The sequence below is a fragment of the Mustela putorius genome, unplaced genomic scaffold (genome assembly GCF_011764305.1).
Source record: "Mustela putorius furo isolate JIRA1106 unplaced genomic scaffold, ASM1176430v1.1 tig00003870_pilon_pilon_pilon, whole genome shotgun sequence".
NCBI lineage: Eukaryota > Metazoa > Chordata > Mammalia > Carnivora > Mustelidae > Mustela > Mustela putorius.
In genome coordinates, this window is record NW_025422022.1 from 8,662,310 (window position 1) to 8,672,211 (window position 9,902).

At 44.6% G+C, this 9,902-nt stretch overlaps 1 protein-coding gene across 2 annotated transcripts in view; it reads right to left on the reverse strand.

The window, feature by feature from the left end:
- Nucleotides 1–8,942, reverse strand: part of NEDD9 (neural precursor cell expressed, developmentally down-regulated 9) — a 187,288-nt gene extending 178,346 nt beyond the window's left edge. For both annotated transcript variants that reach the window (XM_013056840.2, XM_045066991.1), the window contains exon 1: nucleotides 8,755–8,942. The gene's annotated coding sequence lies outside the window, so the exon portion shown is untranslated. The remainder of the gene's footprint in view (nucleotides 1–8,754) is intronic.
- Nucleotides 8,943–9,902: the final 960 nt, after the last annotated feature.

Below are 9,902 nucleotides of genomic sequence, written 5' to 3' on the forward strand. Positions count from 1 at the left end.
ATTTGTCACTCCTTACTGAACCGGATGTGCTTTTAAAAGCGGTTTAATGGATAGCGTGCTGTGTATAATTGTGGAAATGTGTTTAAGGTCATTGTATAATTTATATCTGAGGTCCCTTGTCAACCATGAGGTCCATGAAGACACAACCTCATTATATCCTGATATCATATTATCAAGGAAAATTCTATTTGATTGACTTGTGTTGTGTTTGCATTGCTTCTTAAGGGCAGAAAACCTACAAGTGATTTTAATTACTAAGACATCTTTTATATATGAATTCCTTAGAAATGGGGATTTTGCCCACTTAGCTTCACTGCTAAATCCTCAAAACCTAGCACAGTGCCAGCCCATAGGGGTCCCTTAACAAATGTTGAGTAAATAACTAACATACTTTCTGAAATGAGATATGGTACCTGTGATGGTTAATTTTATGTGTCAACTTGGCAAGACCAAGAGACCCAGATATTTGTTCAAAACTTATTTTTTAAATTATTTTCAAGCCTTATTTTAGATGTTACTATGAAGTTATTTGTTAGGTAAGATTAACATTTAAATTATTAACTCTGAGTAAAAGAGATAACCTTCTATAATGTGGGTGAGCCTCATCTAATCAGTTGAAAGTCCTCAGAGAAAAAGCCTGGTCCCCCTCAGTGAGAATTCTGCCAGCAGACTGACTTTGCACTCAGCTCCCACAGCAGCTCTTCCCCAGATCTCCAGCCTACTCTGCAGATTTTGAACTTACCAGCTTCCATAAATGCATAAGCCAAATTCTTAAAATAAAACTCTCTGTATACAAACATATATGCTCACCTGCTATGGGTCCTGTTTCTCTAAAGAACATTGACTCATTCAGTATGCCCTAATCTTTTATTCTTTCAATGAATCAATCACTATACGTTACTTACCAAGAATCATTCTCACCCACCAAGACCCCGCAGCCACCAAAGCCAGACCAGCAACACAACCTTGGAGAGCTTTTGGCCTCAACTTTTCCACTCTGGTGGAGGGCCAGAGAGAATCAGCTCCTCAACGTTTCATTTCTCTTATGATACAAAGCACCTGTAGAGCTTCTCTCTAGAGAAACAGGTGCCAAGAGAACCCTGTACTTGCTAAAGCCATTTTGTGAAGGTGTTATGGGAGGTACCAACTTACTATTGCGGTTTTAGGGGAAAATACTTCCCATGGTGGTGTGGAGCCATTAATAGTATCACTTCCTCTAAATATTTCCATTCTTTACAAGTGAAGCTGGGGGTGGGGAATTTCCATCGTGGAAACTAGCCAAAGGTTACAAAAGGTTCACGGACACTTTACCATTTGATGAATGTGTGGTCGCTAATGGGTCCCCTATACATTAAAGGAAAATGATTGTAAAAATGTATCAGCGGGAAGCCTCTAGGGGAGCGTGGTATGAAATTCAGTTCTCTTCGGGATCTAGCAAAGTGATTAGCAGTCACAGAGCCCGTTTGCTGACCTGGGGAAGGATGCATTTACAGAGTAAGTATTCAAATAGAGCCTCCCACCAAGGGTTTATGCGGTAGGAGAAGCGGACATGGAGAAGAGAAGCCTTCTAACTGTGCCCACAGCAAGCACGGTTCTTGTGTGGGAGTACATTTTATCTCTGAGAGTGATTTTTATCTCTTTCTTCCCTCCACTTAAAGCCCCTTTCCTCCTCTGATGTCTTTTTCCTTCTGGCTCTCAGTTCTCTACTTCAGCTCTACTCCACTTCTCCCCAGTTAAAACCTGTTTCCAATATGCAGCAAAGCTGCACACCTCTGCTGTGTAGCATTTTTTTTTTTTTTAAGATTTTATTCATTTGTTTAACCCAGAGAGAGCCAGAGAGCACAAGTTGGGGAGGGGGAGCGGGAGAGGGAGGAGAAGCAGGCTCCCTGCTGAGCAGCGAGCCTGATGTGGGGCTTGATCCCAGGACCCTGGGATCATGAGCTGAGCTGAAGGCAGAGGCTTAACCGACTGAGCCACCCAGGAGCCACTGCTGGTAGCATTTTGTGTGTGTGTGTGTGTGTGTGTGTGAGAGAGAGAGAGAGAGAGAAAGAAAGAAAGAGAGAGATTTGGGGAGTGTGTGCCTTCCTGAAATTATACTCTGAGCCTTCATCTTTGGCAGTTACCCAGCTTTGTCAATGGATAGAAATGATAGATGGTCATATGGTTACACAGAATGTTGTACAACCATCAAAATAACTCAATGCCTATTTGAATCGACACGGATAACCCTCAGAAACAATGCTGAGCCAAAGAGCCAGACATGGAAACATATGTATGGTAGGATTGTATTTGTTTCAAGTTCCCAAACAAACACAAATAAACTGCATATACAGTATGCATAATTTATATATGTTAATCTTTATAGAAATACATTTATGCATAAATTACACATACACCAATGATATTTGTATACATATGAGGCCAGATCCAAAAAGAAAAGTAAGGGAATATGATTAACACAAAATTTAAGACAGCAGGTCCCTTGGGGGGGCGGTGCGTGGATAGGAATGCATACAATTGATAAGGGGCATGGATCAGGCTTCAAGGGTCATTAAGGTGAGCAACAGGTAAACAGACATTTGTTTTATTTCCATTATAATTTAGAATATATGTCTACATAACAGGTACTTCTTTGTGGTAGGAAACGTTTCACAATATCTTAAAATTTTTCTAAAGTGAATTTTTTTGGGTTATTAATCCTCACTTATCCTCCTTGGGAAAGGAAGGGAGGGGCTCATGGAATAACAGCTGCTTATAAAAATTAAAGAGAGAGGGTGCCTGAGTGGCTCAGTGGGTTAAGCCTCTGCCTTCAGCTCAGGTCATGGTCTCAAGGTCCTGGGATCGAGCCCCACATAGGGCTCTCTGCTCAGCAAGGAGCCTGCTTCTCCCTCTCTCTCTGCCTACTTGTGATCTTTGTCTGTCAAATAAATAAATAAAATCTTTAAAAAACATTAGAGATTCTTTGAGTTATCATCCTCCATCAACCAATGCTTCTAATCTGAAGCGAATGTGAAGGTTCGAACATGGAGGCACTGACACCTTTCGCCATTGCTGAGTGACTTCTGAGCCCCTGGTTTGCTTCCTCAGGGCAGAACCGCCATGTTTGTAAGGGAGCCTTGTGGTGGGTCCGTTTCATATTGTTTCCCATCACCGCCTGGGTATTTGGGAGCCATTGTGGGCTCACTAAAGTTGTTTATTGGAATGAGCAAAAATCAGCAGGTGGCGCCTAGGTGGCTTAGTTGGGTAAGTGACTGGACTCTTCATTTTGGTTCAGGTCATGATCTCAGGGTCTTGAGGTCATTCATCAATCCCCGCCTGTTGGGCTCTCTGCTGGGTGTGGATTCTCTCTCTCCCTTTCCTTCTGCACCAGCTTTCTGCTCGCACCCCCACTTAATCTCTCTTTAAAAAAAAGTACAGCTAAGGATGGTGTATTACCACCTACCTCGGATGTCCCTGTCCTTCCTGGCCATGCATCACTCACATGGCAGGTGCTAGGTGGAATGAGATGCAGCTGTGACCCGGAAGAGTATCTGCTCTAGAGAAGCTCTGCCAGTCTTCTCTCAAAGTCCTACCTTCCACATCTGCTATCGGGTGTGTTGCCAGTGCAATTAGTAACATGATTTTTTTTTTTAAATTTTATTAACATATAATGTATTATTTGTTTCAGGGGTACAGATCTGTGAATCATCAGTCTTACACAATCCACAGCACTCACCAAAGCACATACCCTTCCTAATGTCCATCACCCAGCCAGCCTCTCCTCCCCCCCACCCCCCAGCAACCCTCAGTTTGCTCGACTCAGTGTTTTTTTAACTTAAATATGTTTATAGCAGAAGATAACTTATACCACTCCTGCAGATAAATAACCAGTGCCATTAAGGTTCATAGAAGGTAATCATGAGAAATAGATATGGAAAAGCAAAACCATCCTGTTAAATTTTAGATCACGAGCATTGCCTGCCAATGGCTCATGGCCCAAGGCCCACTTTCTTTCTGTTGAAAATGATACATGGTCAATGGTTAGAGAATGTTAAGATCAGACCAAAATCAGAGGTTCAGAAGAGTGAAAATGGAAACGTTTTCCATGACAAAATCTAGTGACTCAGCATGATTTTAGGCCCTATCTCTATATCGTGTACCATGTACAATTATCATATGGTGCCCCACAGTTGGGAAATTTTGATCAGATGAATTGCAAAGAGACTGATGAGCAGAAAACCAATGGAGGGGGCTTGTCGTAAGATGCGGCACAGCTCTGCAGAGGACTTGTGAAGTCTAAAGGCGCTCTTCCTGCGGCGCCTGGCTGGCCCAGTCGTTGGAACATGTGACTCTTGATCTCAGGGTCATAAGTTCAAGCCCCATGTTAGATGTAGAGATACTTGAAAACAAAAACTTAAGAAAAAAAAATATAGGAGCTCTCCCTGTGGTAGTACCTGGGTGCTTTGTCTAAGCGGGATCTCAGAAGGGGATGAGGAGGACCTTGAATGGATATGAGAGAGATCAAAATGCCAATGTCTAAGATTAAATACGGAACAGCGGATGACATGGCCCAAGTGTCCACAGTGCTGTGTAGCAGGTGGTCTCAGCTTCAGTTTCACCAGAAGCAGATGCTGACTCAGATTCAAGTGCATGTAGTTTAACAAACAATCCCAGGACACTTTGACAGGGAGCAGGTGTGGGGGAGGGCTAGCCAGAAGGGAAGGGCACACTAAAGACGCGTTATCTATCGAGCCAGCTGCCACTGTGGGCAACTGAGCTTGAGCTCACGTGGAAGCTTAGGGACAAAGGTAAGAGGCTTGTCTTAGAGTTATCCCACTCGGGCCTGAGGAAGCGGAGATATTTATGGTCCATTGGAGAATTAGTTTCTGGGCATTTTCGTTCACCTTTAGGCAATTACAGGGGCTCTGCCTGGCTTAGAGAAAGCTCTCAGGTCTTGAGATAAAGATTCAGGCTGTTAGAAGTTAGGTCAGTCCTGGCAAACAGTAAGAGACTCTTAGCTATAGGGAACAAATTGAGGGTTGCTGGAGGGGAGGTGGGCAAAGACTGGCTGACGGGCATTAAGGAGGGCACGTGAGCACTGGGTATTGTCTGCAACTGATGAGTCACTAAAGTCTACCTCTGAAACTAATAATAAGGTATATATAAATTAAATTGAATTTAAATAAAGAAACAAAGGGATGTCCCGTAGAGGTGAGCAGCTTTAAAGGAAGACGAACTGAAGGAGTTAGCATCCCCTTAACTATGAAAAGAAGGAGGAAGGGGGGGAGGAGGAGGGGAAGGAAGAGGAGGAGGGGGAGGGGAGGAGAAGTTATTTCAGTCCTGATGAGCCTAAACTAAAGAGATCTAGGTAGGAAACTGACTGCCTTTACTATACCTTCCCTCTGCTAGAAACTTAAAAAAAAAAAAACAAAAAACCTGTCCTGTTTAATCCTTACCAGAGCATTCCAAGAGAGTTAGTTCCGCTCATTTACATACAGAGAAAGAAGAAACCGAGCTGCTTCACTTGCCCAAAGTCACCCACAGCCTGTGTTCTATGCCTCCGGTTACACCTGCCTTGTCTTCTCTTTCAGCATCCAGGTGAAATTCACATAACATCCAGTAGATATTTTAGAGGACCATTCAGCGACATTCAATATTTCACAGTACTGTGCATTCATCCCCTCTACCTAGATCCAAAGCATTGTTGTCACCCCAAAAGGCAATCACAGACGCATGAAGCCTTTGCTCCGCATTTTCCCCTCCCCCGCCCCCAGCAGCCACCAATCAGCATCCTCTCTCTATGGGTTGACCCATTCTGGATAGTTCACACAAACGGAATCATGTACTTGTTGTGCCTGGTTTCTTTCACTTTAGCATAGTGTTTTGTTTTATTTTTTAAGGTAGATTTGTCTGTTTGTTTGTCTGTTTGTTTGTTTGTTTGTTTGACAGAGAGAAAGAGAGCAAGAGAGCCCAAGCAGGGGGAGTAGCAGGCAGAGGAAGAAGCAGGCTCCCCGCTGAGCAGAGAAGCCCCACAGGGGACTTGATCCCGGGACTCTGGGATCATGACCTGAGCCAAAGGCAGACGCTTAACCTACTGAGTTGCCCAGGTGCCCTCACTTTAGCATAGTGTTTTTGAGACTTACCCATGCTGTAGCAGGTATCTGTACTTCGTGTTTTGTTTGTTTATTTGTTTGTTTGTTTTTTGGTGGCTGAATCATATTCCACGGTATGGTTGTACCACAATTTGCCTTCCCACTCACCTGCTGATGGACAGGCAAGCTGTCTCCTCTCCTAGGCTGTTGCAGCTAGTGCTGCTATGAAAGTATGAGTGCATGTGAATATATGAGTCCCTGTTTTCAGTTCTTTTGGATGGAAGCGCTGGGTCATATGGTAATTTCGTATTTGACTTTTCACGAAACCCTCCCAGTCTCCTTGACGGGACCCTTCTCTTCTATCTCGATTTAAATGTTAGAATTTCTTGAGACTCAATTCTCTCTCCTTTTTAAAGACTATATTTATTTATTTGAGTGAGAAAAAGAGCACAAGCAGTAGGGAAGGGGAGGGAGAGAGAGAGAGCAGAGAGAGAATCTGGGGCAGACTCCATGCTAAGCCACCCAGGCACTTCCTCTTTGGGATTCAATTCTAAGCCACCCGCCTGCTTTGTCATTCCCCTCCGTCAGGTGTGTATCACGCATACCCATGGCGGCGATTACCAACTCTCCGTGTGCCGAGGATCCCAGACCTCTGTTTGGAGCTCTAGATATTGGTCAGTGTTGACTGCTGGGCTGATGTCTGCCTTTGGATCAGTTCTAGAACTAAACTAACCTGGGCCTGGTCCCCACCCACTTCACCAGTCTCTGAGATTGACAAGCAACATCAACATCCATTTGCATGTGCAAACCAGGAAACTGGGGGTCACCTTTGACACACCCCGCCTCCCCTGCTCTCCTATTCTGTCCACCACCAAGTCCTGTTGATTTTCCTTTCAAGATGACTTTTCAATCTGTGTGATACTCTCTGCTGCCACCACGCTTGGCTGTACTCACACAGATAGGCTGGCTTGGCCGAATTCATGCACCTTCTCATTGGTCTCCCCGATAGCTGTGGAGAATGGATGGGAGGGGGCCACACCATCCATTCTGCACACCGATCGGAAGGAATTTCTGAGAAATGCAAAGCAGACCACGGCCCCTCTACCTTCTGCATAGCTCTTAGAATCAGCAGCATGTTTTACGCTGAAACTCTGGGCTCACTTTGAGCCACTCCCCACATCTCTCCTGTTGCACTGGCCCTTTTGCCAGGTAATTCTGCAGCCTCCTACCTCAGGAAATGGTCTCCGCTGTTCCCTCTGCCTGGAGCGTAGACTTGTGAACTCCTACGCCTTTTTTCAGTTCTAGTCTCACCTTCCTTCTAGAAACCTCCCTGCTTCCCAGATGAGATCAGCTTCCCCCACAATATGTTCTGATCCTTATCACATTCCTGTAATTAGTAATTAACATCTGCTTCTCCCCTGGACTGTAAACTTTTTGGAAGCAGGACAACATACAATTTTGCTTCATCTTGTGTAAGGTTTGACTTAAAAGTAGCTGCCACACAGTGAAAATTCCCGAGATAGGTGTTAAATACATGAATTAACTAATTAATGAGAAATAGAGCACCACCTCAAAGCTGATTTCTTTTTTTTTCCCCCAAGAGCAGCTGAATTTATTTGATTGAGAACATCCTATTTTTTTTTTCAAAGCTGATTTCACCTCCTTCCCTCTCCACTACTCCCCTTTGACATTCTTAAAAGAGGAATGTCCTTGAAAATGGGGAGGAATTTCTTCCCAAACTTGGAAGGAAGCAGAAACAAGGAGGAAAGCCACTTGGTTGGTTCCCAGAGTCCTGTGATGGGCAAATGCTTTTTGCACCCACTTCTGGTGGGAACCAGCTTCTGGGGGAAGAGGAGGGGACTCCTGAAGCAGGAGTTGAGAAGACCAGAGCACCCAGTCTCAACTCTCATCACTGACATACAGGAAAAATAAAAATAAAATAAATAAATATGAAAATAAAAAATAAAAAAAATAGGGGGAAGGTTTTCAGGTTGTGTATGTTCTTCATTTTGAAATAATTTCAGCAAGATGAAAACCCTTTGTTGAAGAAAAGGCAACCGAATGAATGAATGAGTGACGTGACTTAGTAAATATTGAGAAAAGGAAGGATGACAAAGCTATTGGGGTGGCCCCGTTGACTAAGTAGAATGCTCCCAACCCCTTAGAGATTATGCTAAGGACAAGGTCTGCAGGGCTGGACACCATGAGTCCAATACTCAATCATGGTTTCTTACCCCCTCAGGGGTCATTCCCAGAGGACCTGAAAATGACATTATAAATGACTTGAATCTGCCATTAAGTATCAATGACAGCCCACATTTGGGAAGTACTGAAATCATTTAGGGAAAGCCAAGGCACAAGGTTCTCACAGGTAACCTCTCCGAGGAGGGCGGCCAGGGGGAGGAGACATGCAACTTCTACACCAGGAAGCACCTACCAAGATGATTCAAAAACCAGAATCATGTAGCATTTAGCTTGCATTAAAGCCTGTGCCTACAGATCAACTTGGAGGAAACCCAGGGTCCCTCTTTTCTCCTTCGGGGCATGCCGAGTCCCTCTGGGCTCCAGTTAAGGGGTATCAACAGTGGGGAGCACTAACGGATGTCTGACACCATCTCAGGAAGTCAGAGTCTGAGTGAGTCTCCCCACACCCTCAGGCCCCAGCAAGTGTCTGGGAACTCACCAGGGGCAGGACCACTGTTGCTGGCTCATCGGGTGGTCCCTGGTGTTCTCGCCCTCTCTCTGACCAGGCAGGTGGGAGGCGGCAGCTCAGTCTTGCTTCATGATTATGCCTCTGTCTTGCTGCAGCCACCAGACTTGCTTCTCAAGGCAGCTGCAAGCATTTCCCTACTGGGCAACCACACACATAGAATGTGAGTGGCGTCTGTACGTGTGTTTTTCCTTCCGGTTGCTGCAAGTGATGTTGTCTCGGTTCATTTCCTCCCTGTGCCACATTTTTTTTTTCTCTGATACACTGGGGCAATTTGTAGTTTAGGGACAGGTGGGAAATCTAGCTCTACTCCAGACTGCTTGTTATTTTGACAAAGAGAGGGGATCTTTAAATTATTTTCGCAATGAAATGTAGGGGAGTGGCGTAAGCTCCTTTCCAGGCTGCATGCAGGCAAACATCAGGGTATTGCAAGGCTAACCAGATTAGGATATTGTGGTTTTATGGACTTAAAATATTCTAAAGATTTCTGTTATAAATTGACGTGAAACATCTTTTCATTTAACTAGTCTTTATTGAGTCTGTACATGGCCAGAGCACCCTGCTAGGTACTGGGTACCCATGAGGAGAATTCCTATTTCCAGGTATAGAAACAGAGGCTGAGCATGCGGAAGGGAATTTGGAAGTCACTTAGTCCCAAATCCTTTGTCTTCTCGCTGTGCTTTTGGGTAGCCGCCGAGTGGTGCAGTCTGAGGCTAACCACCTGATGGTTGCCCTTTAAACGCTTTTGATCTTTCTGTGACTCAGCTTCCTCATCTGTAAAATGGGAATAGTCATAGGATTGTTGTGGGAATTCAATGAGTGGTTCTATGTAAAGTGTTCAAAGGGTGGCTGCCATGAGTATATGAATGTTTGCTATTATCACTCGTGGTAAGTTTCATGAGTATGAGGTCAAACCTTTGCTTTTTACCATCTCTTTCCACTTCTTGTCCCATGCTGGTGCCTAAAAATGCCTGGGGAACACAGAGGGTGGAGGAGAGAGGGAGATGGTTGGAGGAATTGATACTCTGCAGCAATCAGGTGGCATGGAACCCTCCTACTCTTGCTTGCTCTATCATTAAGACAAGCAAAGCGCTTGGACCCCCTTCATCCTTGTCCCCTGT